The following is a 17,665-nucleotide window of genomic DNA, read 5'->3' on the forward strand; positions in this document are numbered from 1 at the left end:
AGCTCCATCGTGCGCATGCGCCAGACGCGACGAGCGAAGGAAAGTCCTTCGCTCGTTGTGTCCGATCAAAGGGGGCGTGCTGTCAATGTTGATTGACAGCACGCCCCCTTTGGTAGGCATGCCTCCCTGACGGGGGCGTTCCCATGGGAACGCCTCCTGTCAAAAGCCGGCCCACTGACATCACTAGTGATGTCAGTGGGAGTGATTTTGCCTCTGATAGAGCCAAAATCACTCCGGAGCTTGCGGTTGAAAACTTCAACTGCAGGCTCCGGCTCGCAATTTCGATGGTCGCGATGGTCTCGACCATCGTGGCCATCAAAACGCACGCTCGTATAGCCTGTGGGTGGTGACCCACAGCTATACGAGCGTCCAGAAGGACGCTCCATTTTCTTGGAGGCCGGCCCTCATTCAGAGCGTGCGCTCTGCTCAGAGCGTACGGCTCTGAATGAGGGCCATTGTTGCTTGATGACACTCATTTTAAACATGTATTGCTGGAGGTGACACACACATATAAATAGCACATCTTACAGCTAACCTCTTGTCTTGCTTCCACAGAATGCGTTTTCTGCGGCCGTGCAGAGAATGACGTGGCCAAATTTGGAGAGTTGCTAACTAATAGCAAAGAGAAGCTGACCGTCCACCACTACTGCCTGGTATATATGCAAATAAATGATTGATGAACATCAGTATACATACACATACACAGGGTGGGACTGTCCCACAGGGGTATAGGGGAAATTCCCGGTGGGCCCCACTGTCTGAAAGCCCCACCCCCTCCTCTAGGCGTCATGCTCCAGACTGTGCACTGAATTGTTCATTGTTACTATATTAGAGGGTCAGTTACCTTGTGGAGCAGGACCCCTGATAAACATCAGTTCATGATTCACTTCTATAGAAACTACATCAAGATTTGCCTAATGGTTAGCTAAGCAAATGTGGCGGCTGTCCACACCCCCTCTATTGGATGACCACACCTCTTTGTTGGATGACCACACCCCCTCTGTCGGATAGGCCCCTATCACTGCTTTTCCCTGGTGAGCCCTTTATGCCCCAGTATGACACAATATATACATATATTTCCTCCATTTTTAACTTTAGACATAGTGAATATTTTTTTGCGGAGTCTTCACCTAAGGATATGTAGATATCTGCACAGTTAATGCTAAATGCAGGAAACAGTGTAACAATGTACTCCCAGTAATAACAAGGGAATATACGCTACAGACAAAAGTATATCACATTGTTATTGGGAATGCAGTACAGTTGTTAGCTCAGTGATTATACCCATAAGTACATCTCCCCTCTCTCTCTGATCCAGCTGTTAACCACCAGTATGCCGCAAGGAGGCAGAGACAACCAAGGATTCTACGGCTTCCTCTTCCCAGACGTGCGGAAGGCAGCGAGACGGGCAGCAGAGATGGTGAGGGGGCTGATCATGGTGATACTTCCTCATGTTGTATGACCGGCGCCCAGGAAACATTCTCTTCTCATGTTACAGGAAAACCGAATTACACATATTGTGCCTGATCCTGAGTACACACATCGTCTAGTGTGTACCCAGCATAAAGTTGGGTACACACTAGGTCGACAACCTATCTGACGATTGGTAAGTGTATACTTACCAATTCATCTGCCCGATGTGCCAGGTTTGACAGCTCAAATGGGAGGGCATTTAAATCGCCCACCCAGTTGAGCTGTCAATCACCACCAGGTCCCGCTGTATGTGTACGGGTGTTAGGCGAATCATCCGTACATACCAGCAGATGGCCGATGTATCTTTCAGATAGATATATCGGCAATTGGCCATGCCGCACAACAGATCAGATATGGCTGTGACATCTCCTATACACATGTACACACCCGGCGATGCACTATAGATATATCACCCATTTAAGCGAGCAGGTGATATATCTATCAGTGTGTACCTGGCTTTAGAGCTGCTGTTTCCTATCTCTTCTGCTATGGAGCAGCACAGAAGGTGGTTAGCAGAGGACCTGGCTATACGTGTTAATTACAGTGATGATTTTATTATTAGTAAAGGGGTTATTTAGGGGTGGGTAAGGGATGCCAGCACGCAGGATCCTGGTGCTCAGAATCCCGATGCAGGCATCCCGACAGGTTTAGGATACTGACACCTGCAGGTAAGTATCCTAAACCCTCCCCCTCCCCCTAAACCTATCTCTCCCTCCCCAAAGCCTAAACCTGTCCCTCCCTCCCCGCATCCTAAACCTGTCCCTCCTTCCCCGCAGCCTAAACCTATCCCTCCCTCCCCATAGCCTAAACCTGTCACTCCCTCGCCACAGTCTAAACCTGTCCCTCCCTCCCCACAGCCTAAACCTGTCCCTCCCTCCCCGCAGCCTAAACCTAGCCCTCCCTCCCCATTGCCTAAACCTATCTCTCCCTCCCCGCAGCCTAAACCTGTCCCTCCCTCCCCGCAGCCTAAACCTAGCCCTCCCTCCCCATTGCCTAAACCTGTCCCTCCCTCCCCACAGCCTAAACCTGTCCCTCCCTCCCCGCAGCCTAAACCTGTCCCTCCCTCCCCACAGCCTAAACCTGTCCCTCCCTACCCGCAGCCTAAACCTGTCCCTCCCTCCCCACAGCCTCAACCTGTCCCTCCCTCCCCATAGCCTAAACCTGTCCCTCCCTCCCCACAGCCTAAACCTGTCCCTCCCTCCCTGCAGCCTAAACCTCTCTTCCCTTCCCCCCTGCAGCTTAAACCTAGCCCTCCCCCTAGTGCCTAATCCTAACCCCTAGCACCCTCCCCCTATCCCGCAATACTTACCGTCAGGATGCCGGTGGTTGGGATGCTGGTGCCGGATACTAAATGGTGTCTGGATTCCAGCACTGGCATTCTGAGTACTGGCTTCCCGACAGCTGGGAAATAAACTACATCCCATTATATATAGTGGGGAACCTCCTTACACCCATTGTTCTTCTCTTACTCACTATTGTCATTGTCATTTATAATGTTTGCAGACCTGCACAGTGTGTAAGGAACCGGGAGCATCCATCCACTGCAGCAGGAAGGGCTGCACAGAGAACGTGCACTTCCCATGTGGCCAGGAGAAGGGCTTCATCTCCCAGTATGCCGAGCAGTTTCCGTGAGTAATCCATTTACTTCTAGGTATTAGCTACATCCCATTAGTTATAGCTAAAGCGCATTAAGTGTGAGAAATGCCATGTGCAATGTACGTGATATCATACTGTATTATTGGGGAATGTGGACGTGGGGATGAAGACTAAATATATAGATGATAGAGACCTGGCATTGAGCATCGGGGAAAGGGGTGGTCACAAAACTTTGCTTTTAGGTGGATTGTTTAGTCTTTAAATGTAGAAGAGGTCACACATGGGGTGACGGCAGGAGGTAGCTCTATGGGAGAACATGCAGTTACAGAGGCTCTATTGATGTTTCCTTTGAAGTACTCACAATTTGTTCTCTTACATTGTTCCCTTATAGATCATTTTGCACAAAGCATCGGCCCTTTCAGAAGGCTCGGCCACAGGAAGACCCCAGTGCATGCACCATCTGCCTGGAAGATCTGACACCTTCTCCATCTTATGAGGTGATTAAATGCCCCTGCTGCAAACATACCTGGCTCCACAGGACCTGCGTGCAGGTAAGTTCTCACGTTACTACTTACTCCTCACCGGGACAGACTCTTATCGGAGCCAGCGTCTTGGCCAATATAATCTTGATAAATTGCCCCAAAAGTGCGATGAGATAAGCAGGAGGTGAGCCAGGAGGAGCCCCATGGAGTGGAGGGATTACAGGAGAATGGGGGGTGGTCACCAATATCAAATGCTGCCATGAGGTCATGGGATATAAGAATAGTGAACTGGCCATGAGGAGGTCACCAGTGATTATGGGGGGAATGAAGGGACCCAAAGTCTGATTGGAGAGGACCTAGGAGGGATTGGGAGGAGGGGAATGAGGTGCTGTCATTGTACACCAATCGCTCGCAGGGGCTTAGGGGTAAGTGGGAGGACAGATGGGACACTACATATATCGCTCTGCATTTTATGTGTGATCTAATGCAGAAGCTGATAACTGTGTCCACTCTTTATACTGTATATGATGTTTTATGACACATGATGATGCTGCCTGACATTAGGCTGGTGTCTTATCCTCACTCAGTCAGCTCTTGTGCAGGACTTTTGCTTTATAGCTGTAAGTATGTAATATATATATATCTCCAAATGACAGCCAGCACACGCTGTATATATCAGTCAGGTGGCTTTGCCTGGGGTGACGCCACATTGGTGCTCAATGAACACCAAATCCACATCCAAAGTAGTTGCACAAAAGCAGAGGTCACTCACCAGGACTTCTCTTCATAGTGGTAAAACACCTACTTTACTTGTCACAGCATTGGTGCAATAATCAAGAAGGTCGATGTTTCCACCGCCAAAACGTGGTCTTTTTCAAGACACCACCAGTGCATAGGACAGGACACGTATATATATATATATATATATATATATATATTAATTAATTTGAACCTCTTACTGTACATTTATTACAGATGCAGGCACTAAGCGCTGGGAAGTATTACCTAAAGTGTCCCATATGCCAGAATATGGAGCGCTTCCAGAAGGAGATGGTACGGATGGGCATCTACATTCCTCACAGGTATATTATATAACTGTTTTATTTACCTTTAACATACTGTAGAATCCGGCACCACCCTCACCCACATCCCTCACTGGGCGCATCGCTAAATGTACGGGCTGACCAGGGGCATAATGAGGCTGGAGGGGACCACGTGCAGATGTCTGTGAGCCACACCCCCCCCTGACAATACATGTCAGTAATCTGGCATTATACTTGGAAATGTGGTGCCAGCTACACTTATCTGGTGACCACGCCAGAAAATTGGTGCCGGCGCCACTTTGCATAATAACAGAGTAATGTTGCTGGGCAGCAGCGGGATGGACTGTACATAGGTAACTGAGATGGCTGCAAGGAGTGCGCTGTGTGTCCCCTGCACCCATTATAGAGACGCCGCTGGTGCCGATACATGTACATAGCTTACATGGGGAAGTGACCGCTCACTTCTGTGGTTGTTCACCTTGTATTTCATACTAATGTAATGCTATAAGCAACATGTGCCCAATACTAATGTAATGCTATAAGCAACATGTGCCCAATACTAATGTAATGCTATAAGCAACATGTGCCCAATACTAATGTAATGCTATAAGCAACATGTGCCCAATACTAATGTAATGCTATAAGCAACATGTGCCCAATACTAATGTAATGCTATAAGCAACATGTGCCCAATACTAATGTAATGCTATAAGCAACATGTGCCCAATACTAATGTAATGCTATAAGCAACATGTGCCCAATACTAATGTAATGCTATAAGCAACATGTGCCCAATACTAATGTAATGCTATAAGCAACATGTGCACAATACTAATGTAATGAGATTTATCAGTTCATTATTAAGCAAGTGGCCAAATGCAGTCTGTAGATGCCACTATAGGTCTATGTGGGGAGTCAGAGGGGGGCGCTGTACTGATTTGGTGACAAATGACGATGGTTTCTATTATGTGCATATGTCGGTGCCACATTGTGCATCTGCGGTGATGGCGTTGCCGCTCCGGTCGAGTTATGTTGTTACTCGCAGTAACACCACAGTGTAGGTAACACTTGCAGTAACACCACAGTGTAGGTAACACTTGCAGTAACACCACAGTGTAGGTAACACTCGCAGTAACACCACAGTGTAGGTAACACTCGCAGTAGCACCACAGTGTAGGTAACACTCGCAGTAGTACCACAGTGTAGGTAACACTCGCAGTAACACCACAGTGTTGGTAACACTCGCAGTAACACCACAGTGTAGGTAACACTCGCAGTAGCACCACAGTGTAGGTAACACTCGCAGTAGCACCACAGTGTCGGTAACACTCGCAGTAACACCACAGTGTAGGTAACACTCGCAGTAACACCACAGTGTAGGTAACACTCGCAGTAACACCACAGTGTCAGTAACACTCACAGTAGCACCACAGTGTAGGTAACACTCGCAGTAGCACCACAGTGTAGGTAACACTCGCAGTAACACCACAGTGTCGGTAACACTCGCAGTAACACCACAGTGTCGGTAACACTCGCAGTAGCACCACAGTGTGGGTAACACTCGCAGTAGCACCACAGTGTGGGTAACACTCGCAGTAGCACCACAGTGTAGGTAACACTCGCAGTAACACCACAGTGTCGGTAACACTCGCAGTAACACCACAGTGTCGGTAACACTCGCAGTAGCACCACAGTGTGGGTAACACTCGCAGTAGCACCACAGTGTAGGTAACACTCGCAGTAACACCACAGTTTAGGTAACACTCGCAGTAGCACCACAGTGTAGGTAACACTCGCAGTAACACCACAGTGTCGGTAACACTCGCAGTAACACCACAGTGTCGGTAACACTCGCAGTAACACCACAGTGTCGGTAACACTCGCAGTAGCACCACAGTGTAGCTAATACTCGCAGTAACACTACAGTGTAGGTAACACTCGCAGTAGCACCACAGTGTCGGTAACACTCGCAGTAGCACCACAGTGTAGGTAACACTCGCAGTAGCACCACAGTGTAGGTAACACTTGCAGTAACACCACAGTGTAGGTAACACTCGCAGTAGCACCACAGTGTAGGTAACACTCGCAGTAGCACCACAGTGTAGGTAACACTTGCAGTAGCACCACAGTGTCGGTAACACTCGCAGTAGCAGGGGAAGAAATATGGGAGACAATGGAGGCACCTGCCGACGGGCTCCAGCTCTGAAGGGGCACCTCCTCCTTTGTCCACAACATATTTACCCCACTTAGGGCTATAACTATGTACCCGGAGTGTTCCGTCACAGCCGCCCAATACATGGCACCCTTCCTGGCACCTGAGAAGCCACCATACATTAGTGGAGAGCTCCCTGTCAGACCATTAGCTGCTACCTTCATCTGTCTATAGCCTGTCTGCATGCAAATTGCTACATTACAGTGTCAGCAGCTGTGATGGGGGGGTACCAAATTATAACTTGCCTCCGGGCATCTGGGATGAATTTCCGCCACTGTGCAGTAGGAAAATCACCGGGAAAATGGCTGCTGCACCATTTTGCTGGTGACCTGCGCATGTGCAGTAGACTCTGGCTCAGACTAGTGCCAAGAGTCTACTGCTGCGCTCAGGGCACTGCCGGCCGCTGGGTGGAGAGGAGGAGGCATCGGACGGAGACTGCACACAGGCCCCTCCTACTTAATATGCCCCTGTTCACTGGCCTAGGCAGCTTAGTTGTGCTGTACATTCTGAGCAATAGTGTTTCTCAGATGTACGATGGTCCATGCGGTGTTCCTGATTTTGATCCGATGCTGCATTTTAGGATGCATACAGTGGATCTGAGAAGCCAGCAGTTGGCATCTCATTTAAGAAAATGGCACCTGCAGCATTTATATAACTTATGAGTTCTGCTCTGACCAATGATGCAACATCGATCATTCTTGCGTCCCCCTGAGAATCAGGCCTAAGACTGCGGTCATGTTCCAACTGTTCTAACAGACTCCAGCGACGCTTAGCGAGATGCTAAACTCAGCCATATTGTCCAATTTGCCAAACACTGACCCTATAATTCCTCACAGTAACTACAGAGGTGACCTCTCTATGGCAGCTGTTACACCCTGTGCCCCAGCTCACACACTCTCCTTTCATTGTAGAAAGTGTTATAGCTTCTTCCTACAGCTATAACTGATAGCCAGCCAGGTGTGCAATCACAGTGTCAGCCGCTCCAACATCTATGTAATACGGCTGGGAGAGTTTTGTCTTCTATCTCTTTTATATAGGTCATGGCATTTGTCACGGTGCTGTACACCCAATGCCAGGCCCAGGTTCCCCGGCCAGATTTGTAGATGTGATGCCTGGTACACATGGAGACAGATTTACTTGTGGGGGATATCAGGGACCTGGTACAGTGTCCAAATGTCATTTACTCTCTGCCATCTGTGCTGGTCAGTAGTGGTGCATGTAGGTGCCCATTGCTGCCTGGTTATATTGTCACGTGTCTGGCAAGGTGTAGAAAGAACCATGTGAGACAGACAGAATAATGACCTCAGTGTATGTCAGTGACATTATATCACATTAACCTTACAGAGATGCAGCGTGGGAGCGTGAGGACAACGCATACAGAGAGCTACTGCAAGTGCACCAGAGGTGTGATGTGGAACCCTGCCTGTGTGACAGAGGAAGAACCCACAGTGAGAGTGGAGGGTAAATTGGATTCAATTAAACATTTCTACATTACTGAACCTAACACCGATCTTATAGCCGTAACCAGACATTTTACACCCCCCCCAAATAATCATCATTTGATGGCATTTGCTCTCTCTCTCCACCCCACGCTATATATATATATTTTGATTTGTGCCTTTTATCCTCCACCAATGCCCGGATTGTAGGCAGAATGAAGGAAGTCGGGCGATGTATCATCCTTTGCGCTTAGTTAGCGCTCTAGTGCTGCTTAGGTGGACACGGTTATGGTGACATGCTGGGGCAGCGACATTGCCTTTCGTGACTTATCTTGCTATATGTCCGGTGCCCTGTAGTACAGTATATAACGCCTTTGTATTTCAGGAGTGTTTCTTTTTTAAATATTTAATAAACTCCCCTACATATTACACCGTGTTTACATCTTATAAGCTGCCACATTGTCTGATCATCCCTAATATACAATAAAACCTTTAGTACCTGAGGTTCTCCATCTCTTCCAGAAACACGACGCTCCCTTACTCAGGGTTATAGCTCCAGCTTTAGGGAAGAGATTTATCCTATGTGTTTCCCCTTTCAGTGATTGGTGCATAATCCGCTGCCAGTGCTGCGGAGCATCCGGAACCCACCTCACCTGCTCTGCCCTGACATCGGTGGAGTGCACCTGGGCATGTGCTGACTGTACTTCTATCCTGGAGAGACCTGAGGATGAGGAAGGTGAGTACTGTCCCAGGCTACTTTCTGCAATATACATTATTATGTGTGGTTAGTATGGTGTCTAAGAGCATAAATTATATTTCACTAAAGAGGTAGAATGAGAATTAATGGAAACTCTCATTAAGTAACAATTATTTTATATTATGGCAAGATACATTTATTAAATGTTTCTATATATAGCATGTATTACTTGGGCTGTCAGTATGTGACGTAATATGTACCACTTACTGTATGACCATAAGGTGGGTAGAGATGCAGAGGAGATAAATCTGGGGATGGTGCCCCAGTTATTTAGAACCTTGCTAACCACAGTGATCACTTCCCACCATAACGTTTGGATAAAGGAACATTTCTACACATGGCCGATGTCTTCTACTGTTACATGCAGTGGGGTGTGACTGACTTGTTTCCCCTGTGCTGCCCTACCAGTCATTTTCATTAGATAGTATTGTGCCTGGGGCAAGTGGAATGAAGCAATCTGTCCTCATCGTGTCAGACACTCAGGGGTATATTTACTAAAGTGACAGTTTATAGAAGTGGAGATGTTGCCCATAGCAACCAATCAGATTCTACTTAACATGTAACTAGCACCTTCTAGAAGATAATAACTCGAATCTGATTGGTTGCTATGGGCAACAACTCCACTTCTAAAAACTCTCACTTTAGTAAATTTACCCCCCAATGTCTGAGCTGGAGTATCTATACAACTCTGTAGCTGGGAGCTTAGATTGGTCACATGGAAGTTAGTAGGATGTGGGAGAGTGACCGGCTCTCCCAGCTGTGCAGGGGACTCCCTAATATTGAGTTTCCAGGATGTTTCGGGTGAGTTTGGAAAATATGTTAAATTGGTTCATGATCAAGTTGCTCTAAAATGGATCTAATAAGCTTTAGCCTCCTACAGTCACACCACACACCGTGGGCACATATATGTGACTTTAAATGCACTCGCCTACTGCATGTTATCATAATATAAAACATGTATGTCAGGGCTGGACCTGCATCATTTTTACTGACAACCTCCATAAGTTTTACTGAAATTCATATTTATGTGTGGCCCTTTTCTTGTTACAACAACCTTAGGCTACCGGGACATTGTAGGATGCATAAACGTATCAGTAACAGTGTTGTGTCTCTTTCTGATTGCAGAGTCACCGGCAGAGTCACCAATGCCATCTACAAGCAGCGCAAGTGAACCACCTGCCATAACACCGGCAGAGTCACCAATGCCATCTACAAGCAGCGCATGTGAACCACCTGCCATAACACCAGCAGACGAGACCTGTGCCCCCGTTAGAGGATACAAAATTATAACAACAAGGAGATGCAGGAGATCTCCCTACCAGCTCCGGAACCCCCGGCAGTAACATCAGCAGGGAGATAAGGTATAACACATCAACAATGTATAGGAGGACAGGGATAAGGTCTACACCAGATGGTCACGATGCAATAGGTCACTAGGGACAAAAGGTCAACAGGTACAATATGTCAATAGTATAGAAGGTCAACAGGGTTTAAAAGGTCGCCAGGTTCAAACAGTTGACACACATGGTCAACATTTTTTTTTTTACTTTAACCCTTATGTGTGGTCACTAGGCGTTGGCCATACTATAGCACAGAGCCATCCTTCCAGTGGAAGTGTCATTGTCATGTAGACTGACCTCCGCGCTCGCACACAGCATGCAGACGCAGATGGGGGGCCTGTGTTAGACGTAGCATTTGCAGCCAGCATGGGGTGGGTGTAAGTCCTGATACTAATGATGATGGCTATGGATGGAAATACAGTGGGCGGCCCTGTTTTCCACATGCAGACACACGGATGTTCAGCATAAACAGGCAGAGGCTTGCATTAGCAGAATGAATTAGGCAGACTGCCATGGCCGGATGGCAGAACCAGGACCTATGTGCCTGGCCAGCCTGGGCTTTGTAGTGTAACTCCCTCTTCAGTGTCCAGTGGCTCAAGTAGGTTCCATCAATCGCAACAGGTGTGTTTCCTTTTACTTCCCTGACAGAGAGGTGACGATCACCCAGCCCCAGGCGCTATAATCACACAGTTATAGTATTAAAAAACAGTTTTATTAGACTGGAGCATTTCTAGTCCATATAACCAGGGGCTGGCTGGCAACTTTCAGCGTGGGGGGCAGATGCAAGCAAGTGTCCAGGCTTTTCTACCAGTGCATGCATCTGGAATAATGGTCTGTAAGTGTGGTTTGCCTAATATGGGTGTGGTTTGCCTAATGTGGGTGCAGTTTGCCTAATGTGGGTGCGGTTTGCCTAATGTGGGTGTGGTTTGCCTAATGTGGGAGCGGTTTGCCTAATGTGGGTGCGGTTTGCCTAATGTGGGTGCAGTTTGCCTAATGTAGGTGTGGTTTAAAAAGTTATTGAAATCAGTGAAAAATTGTTATGACAACGGACTATAAATAAATACATCATATACCAGCCTCATTTTACTAAGCTGAACTATTCTAGTGACCGACACACAATACAGGGAGCACTCTAGTGACTGATACACAATACAAGGAACACTCTAGTGATCGATAAACAATGCAGGAACTATTCTAATACAAAGCAGGGACCATTCTACTGCATATGTAAAAAATACTAATCTCTTTTTCCTCCACTAGGGGGCACAGGGATGAGACACACATCAGGAGCCGCAAGCCGCAGCCGGTGCTCATCGGGGGAAGCAAGGTAAGCAGGTATGCTGGGAGTTGTGGGTTAGCAGCTTTCACCACCAGAACAGGAGACCTCTGGCACCTCTATGGGTGCTGGCAGTGGGGGCTCCCAGTCTAACCACACTCACCACTAGACCACCATGGATTTTTATATGGAGCAGGGGCTGCTTCATAGCAGTGGCGGCCATGTTCCCTGAGAGTTATATTTAGAAAAGGGATAAGGAGTTGTTGGTGGTGGGCGCACAAATAGAAATAAATATTAAATAAAATATAACTTTTATTGGTTAATACCTAAAATAGATGTACCCTATTGGAAAGGGAATAAACAGTGAAATATAAGGATTAAAATTGATATCAAACAAAACACACATATACATAAAAAGGAAGGCAGATCCACTGATGTATTGTTGCGCGGGGTGTAACTACACCCAAATGACTATAAATGTTAATAAATCATTTAATCATATATATATGTCAAGATTACAAATTGTTCCTATCTATTATAGATGCTATGTATACCAGAGTCATGAGTAAATATTGCATCCAATATAATAGTATTGACACACCAAATTTATTAGAGGCGGAAATTCATATATAATTCCCCTGTTAGTTGTAAGTAGGGACTCTTTATAATGGTGGTTTGTCAGTCTTAACACCGGGTTATCACTGTGTTCTTATACTGATCTATTATCAAATGGGTAGTAGCAATCTCATTGTAACACACTCATGTAATACACTGAGGTTCATTGTGTGGGGGAATATATAGGAGCAGAATATTAATTTATAACCACAATTCCCCAAATGATTATCTTTAATATGGATAGCATATCCTTGTTGGATTAGTGTGACAGCACGTTTATCATGCTACTAACTTAATTGTTGTAGTGGGCCAGTTGTTACCAGTTCACAACAGTAGCAGCAGATTGCTACTATCAGTTATACTATATGCAAGTGAAAAGTGATTAAGGTTTTATAAGTATCACGCTGTGTGTCATAAATCTGCTTAGGGTACACAACAGCTCCCAACATAGCAGTCTCAATTTATCAATTCTATTACTTATGCTGGGCATACACGGCAAGATAAAATGTCTGTCAGACCAACAGACATTTTATCTGTCCGGCTGCCAGCCGCAGATATCCGCGGCATACACTGTGAGAGAAATCTCACAGTGTATAGCCCGACATCCGCGCTCCGCCCCCGGGGGAGGACACATTTCCCTGTTCCTTCCGTAGTAAGGAACACAGGAAATGTCCATCTGTCGGCTGCACTGGGCATACACTGCCCGATGTGGCCGACAGTTACCGGGTAAATATCGCATCGGACGGGCATGCTGGACAATCCAGCATGCCCGACCGAGCAATATTTAACCCTCAGTCACCACCCCCCACGCTACAATTATCGCAGCGATCCGCCGATATCGGGCAGAACGTCCCGATAATTGCAGCGTGTATGGCCAGCATTAGAGACCGAATGACATACTAATCTGCAACAATCTATTTTATGCATTTAGTATCAATTTGTTAGAGTCTGACACAGTGCATACTGTCATTATCTTCAGTGTTACACTGTGTGAGGTCCAAATGTTCAGGGCACACAACACATTGTGGTATATTGATGTCAGCTTATTAGCTTTAATAACACAGCTGATCATATATTGCTCTATAACAATGTGTCCTATTCTGCAGTATCAGCCTGTTGGCAATTATCGGCTATGCAGAATATTATCCTGAGGTAGATGGACCTAATACATGCTGCTACATAGCATCTTTCAGTCAAAAAGGTGTAGACATATTATCCCTTTCAACAAACAACAAACAAGATGGAGCTGCCAGTGACGCCGACGCGCGCGTTTCACTATAAGCAGCTTTTTCAAAGCTGAACCCGATTGTTCAGCTCGACCAGCTATTTATTCTAGTTTGAAACTCCAATCATGTTGGTATCCCATGTCACATGGTATCCCCATCCAATAGGGGATAGCCCTCATCAGTAGTCAAATGTATTATCACATGATTCATGCAGTGAGTCATAGAAACTACTGCCGATCATGTGATCGGAATTACGGCCAATAGGAAAGGGGGTGTGTTCATTCATCTGTGTTGTAAACACATTACTAAAATGAGCCGTCCATCTAGTAACTGGGAGGTAAACAGTGATGTTCGATTTAAAACTTATTAGTGTCAATAGAAAAACGAGTCATAGACATATTACTGCCAATCATATAAACATATTGCTGAAACGAGCAGTCCATAAGGTAACTGGTAAGTGGACATTGATAATCAATTAAAACCTCTAAATATCAATAAAGAGGTGAGTCATAAACATTGCTGCCGATCGTATGATCGAAATACCAGCCAATAGGAAAGGGGGTATGTTCATTCATCTGTTTTATAAATAGATTGCTAAAACGAGTCATTCGTTTAATAATTAGTAAGTGGGCAATAATTTTCGGTTTAAAACCCATAAATATCATTAGGGATCTATATATTTATGATTGAAAAAGCACAAAATATAAACATAACATTAAAAATAGGAGAATTTATTTATTGGTGTGTTGCAAGTGATCAATGTGATACTTATATGATTCCCTTGATAAATATAAACAAGAAGAAGGGATAAATAAGTGGGATGTAAATAAAATTATCATATTATGGATGTGTTGATAAAAGTGCAAGCTTGAGTGAGGTAGTCATTAGTGAGGAAAAATAGTGACAAAATGATAAAAAATAATTGTGAAAAGAAAAAAAGGAGGGGAAATGTAAAAAAAATAAATAAATTATATGTGATACAGAGACTGCTTTATTTCTTGAATCAATTACTCAATTGTATAGTAGTATACAATTAAATTCTATCCATATAGACTCAATGGTGCTTGTTAAATGCATCATAATAAATCATTGCTGTACAATCAATGTTTACATACTATCTCATTGAATTGTGTTTATACCATATGATATTATGGGTGATAGTTCATAATGAGCCACTTCTAATGTTAGCAATGTTCCCAATCTCCTATATTATAGGGATGGTATCCATGATCTTTAAGAATTGAAGGGAGTCATTCACATAATATTATAGGTGGTAAAGCAGGAATAACAACTTCCTTCTTAATGGTAATGATGTCCCTAATTCACCATGTTGGAAAGATAATATATAAATGGTTTTAATAAATGAAAGAAATGTGGCATAGCTGTTTGCTTCATTTAGCCCTCCCGGGTACAAGCTGTTCATTAGGAAGATCATTTTAGTTTCCCATTTCAACAACTAACGATCCAAGTCTCCTCCTCTATTAATATTCTGCTCCTATATATTCCCCCACACAATGAACCTCAGTGTATTACATGAGTGTGTTACAATGAGATTGATACTACCCATTTGATAATAGATCAGTATAAGAACACAGTGATAACCCGGTGTTAAGGCTGATAAACCACCATTATAAAGAATTCCCTACTTACAACTAACAGGGGATTTATATATGAATTTCCCCCTCTAATAAATTTGGTGTGTCAATACTATTATATTGGATGCAATATTTACTCATGCCGCTGGTATACATAGCATCTATAATAGATAGGAACAATTTGTAATCTTGACATATATATATGATTAATTGATTTATTAACCTTTATAGTCATTTAGGTGTAGTTACACCCCACGCAAAAATACATCAGTGGATCTGCCTCCATTTTTATGTATATGTTTGTTTTGTTTGATATCAATTTTAATCCTTATATTTCACTGCTTATTCCCTTTCTAAAAGGTTAGATCTATTTTAGGTATATTTTATTTAATATTTAATTCTATTTATGTGCCCACCACCAACAACTCCTTATCCCTTTTCTAAATATATGCTCTTACTTAGTTGATTAGGGCTGCACCCCCATCATTTTATGAACTATTGAGTTAAGATTATATAGGGGTTCATAACCAATATTAGTAGTGTGCAGATACCTTCCCCTCTTCCTTTTCCCCTTTTTTTTTCATCCCTGAGAGTTATGCCAGATGGGGGAGGCTGGAGCTTCCCTTTTTACTCCTCCCCCACCCCTAGGGGTGTGCTTTCCCTATGCAGCCATTAAGCCCCAAGCAGATCCTCCCTTCTCTCCTCCCCATCCTAGACCCTGAGCAGCCATTTTATAACATTGCCTGCTCCAGCATTGGAGAGAGAACCCGGGCTCCTGTCTCCTCTGATAGGCTGCTCCCACTTATCTCATTGCTCCTTCCTGCTGGTTAGGCTGGATTGTTGAGCTTATTTAGCCCACATTTTTCTGCATTGAGAGGTCGGTGTGTCTGTGAGTAAGTGTACGTTACTTGTGTGTCTGTACCTGCTGTTACTGGTCACTGAGAAACACCCCTTGCAGGGGCAGCTTGTGTATGTGTGTATATATATATACATGGGTCTCGAGAGGCCATCTTCTCCAGCAGCCTACACTATGCTCCTGCAGATAAGAATGGTCATAGTCTACTTTACTCTACAAGGCCTAACTTACCTAAATGATACAATGGCTAAGTGACATCAGGAGGTATACTATCAGGCATACCAGCTATGTGTGTTATACATACACTGCATAGCTGACTTTCACACAATATTTTTGTGGACGGTTACCCTACCAGATATCTCAGGATAAGGTACTTATTTCCAGGTATCCCTGAGGGAGGTCCATACACTTATCCAGGGTATGTCTCGGGTACTCCATTTTATGCAGATTGGACTCCTCCCCCTCTAAAGACACTAGTATTGGTGACTGGTCCCCTTTGCAGCACAAGAGCGTTCCCTCCCTTAAGGGGACAGCTTTGGGATGTCCCACAGTCTCCAATGTCCCCCATGGCATGAAAGAGAAAATAGGATTTTTGTTCTTACCTATAAAATCCTTTTCTCTGAGTCCATGTGGGACATGGGGTCGCACGACCTTACTCCACTGGCTGGTTAGGGGTTGGTTCTGGCACCTATTCGGTCAAACAGTTCTACCCCTGCTTGTAACTGGTTCTGTGTGCCTGGTTCTTTCCTCCTCTCCTCCTACTCTCCCTGTCCTTGGCCTTTTGTTAGTATTAACTGGATGCATGAGGCAGGGGGTGGGGTATAGGGGAGGAGGAGCCTGTGCTGCTGCTTTAAACTTAACTCTTTGGTGCCCAGGCTCCTCCAGCTCCACCTATACCCAGGGGCTCTAGTGTCCCCCATATGGATTCAGAGAAAAGGATTTTACAGGTAAGAACAAAAATCCAGTTTTATTACCCACTATGATTTTATGTTGTGATCTAGTACTGGAGATCTTATGGATTCCATTTGCAAGATTGATGGGTGGCTGCTATATAGAACCAGTAAGAGATCGGGGCGAGGTGAGCAGTGGGCAGTATGAGGTGACCCGTGTCCCTGTACTAATAGAGTAATAATAGCTAATTGCTAGAATTGTTAGGAGCATAGCTAGTGCCACTAAAAGATACTGATTTTACACTTATTCTAGTGGCCTTAAAGATTCTGCTCTCAGGGTCATATCACGTGGAACGTTTATCACCATCCTTCTTCCTGGTTATTGTAGAACCCTCCCACACTACAGAGCCCAATGGACGGACAGTGTTGTCATTCCAGATGTTATCTGTCATCCTAAATAGGACACAAAATGTAACTCCAACATCATTTCTCTGTAACATCACCTCTGCGAGTGACCTGTTTTACTACAGCTCTGTTCTCCTGCTTATGGGTATTTGTGTTACAGAACATTTGCTGTTGGCTCCATGATATCAGTAAGATCTGTAGATACTTGCGAGTGGGTCTGAATCAGGCCCATTGTGCGGATATTAGGTGTGTAATTGATGCAATGTACAGCTCAGTGCAAGTTCACTTTATGTAAAAGGTCTTCTCTGTGTACATTTATTTTCCCAACCCAACCCACTTTCCAAAATAGCTATAATCGCCTAATAACCATAGTAATCACCTAATAACCATAGTAAGCACCTAATAACCAAAGCCCACAGCTGACCATTACCGGCTCTGCAGTGCTATATGTCTGTCTCCA

The sequence above is a fragment of the Taudactylus pleione genome, unplaced genomic scaffold (assembly GCF_031769625.1).
Source record: "Taudactylus pleione unplaced genomic scaffold, aTauple2 ptg000001l, whole genome shotgun sequence".
NCBI lineage: Eukaryota > Metazoa > Chordata > Amphibia > Anura > Myobatrachidae > Taudactylus > Taudactylus pleione.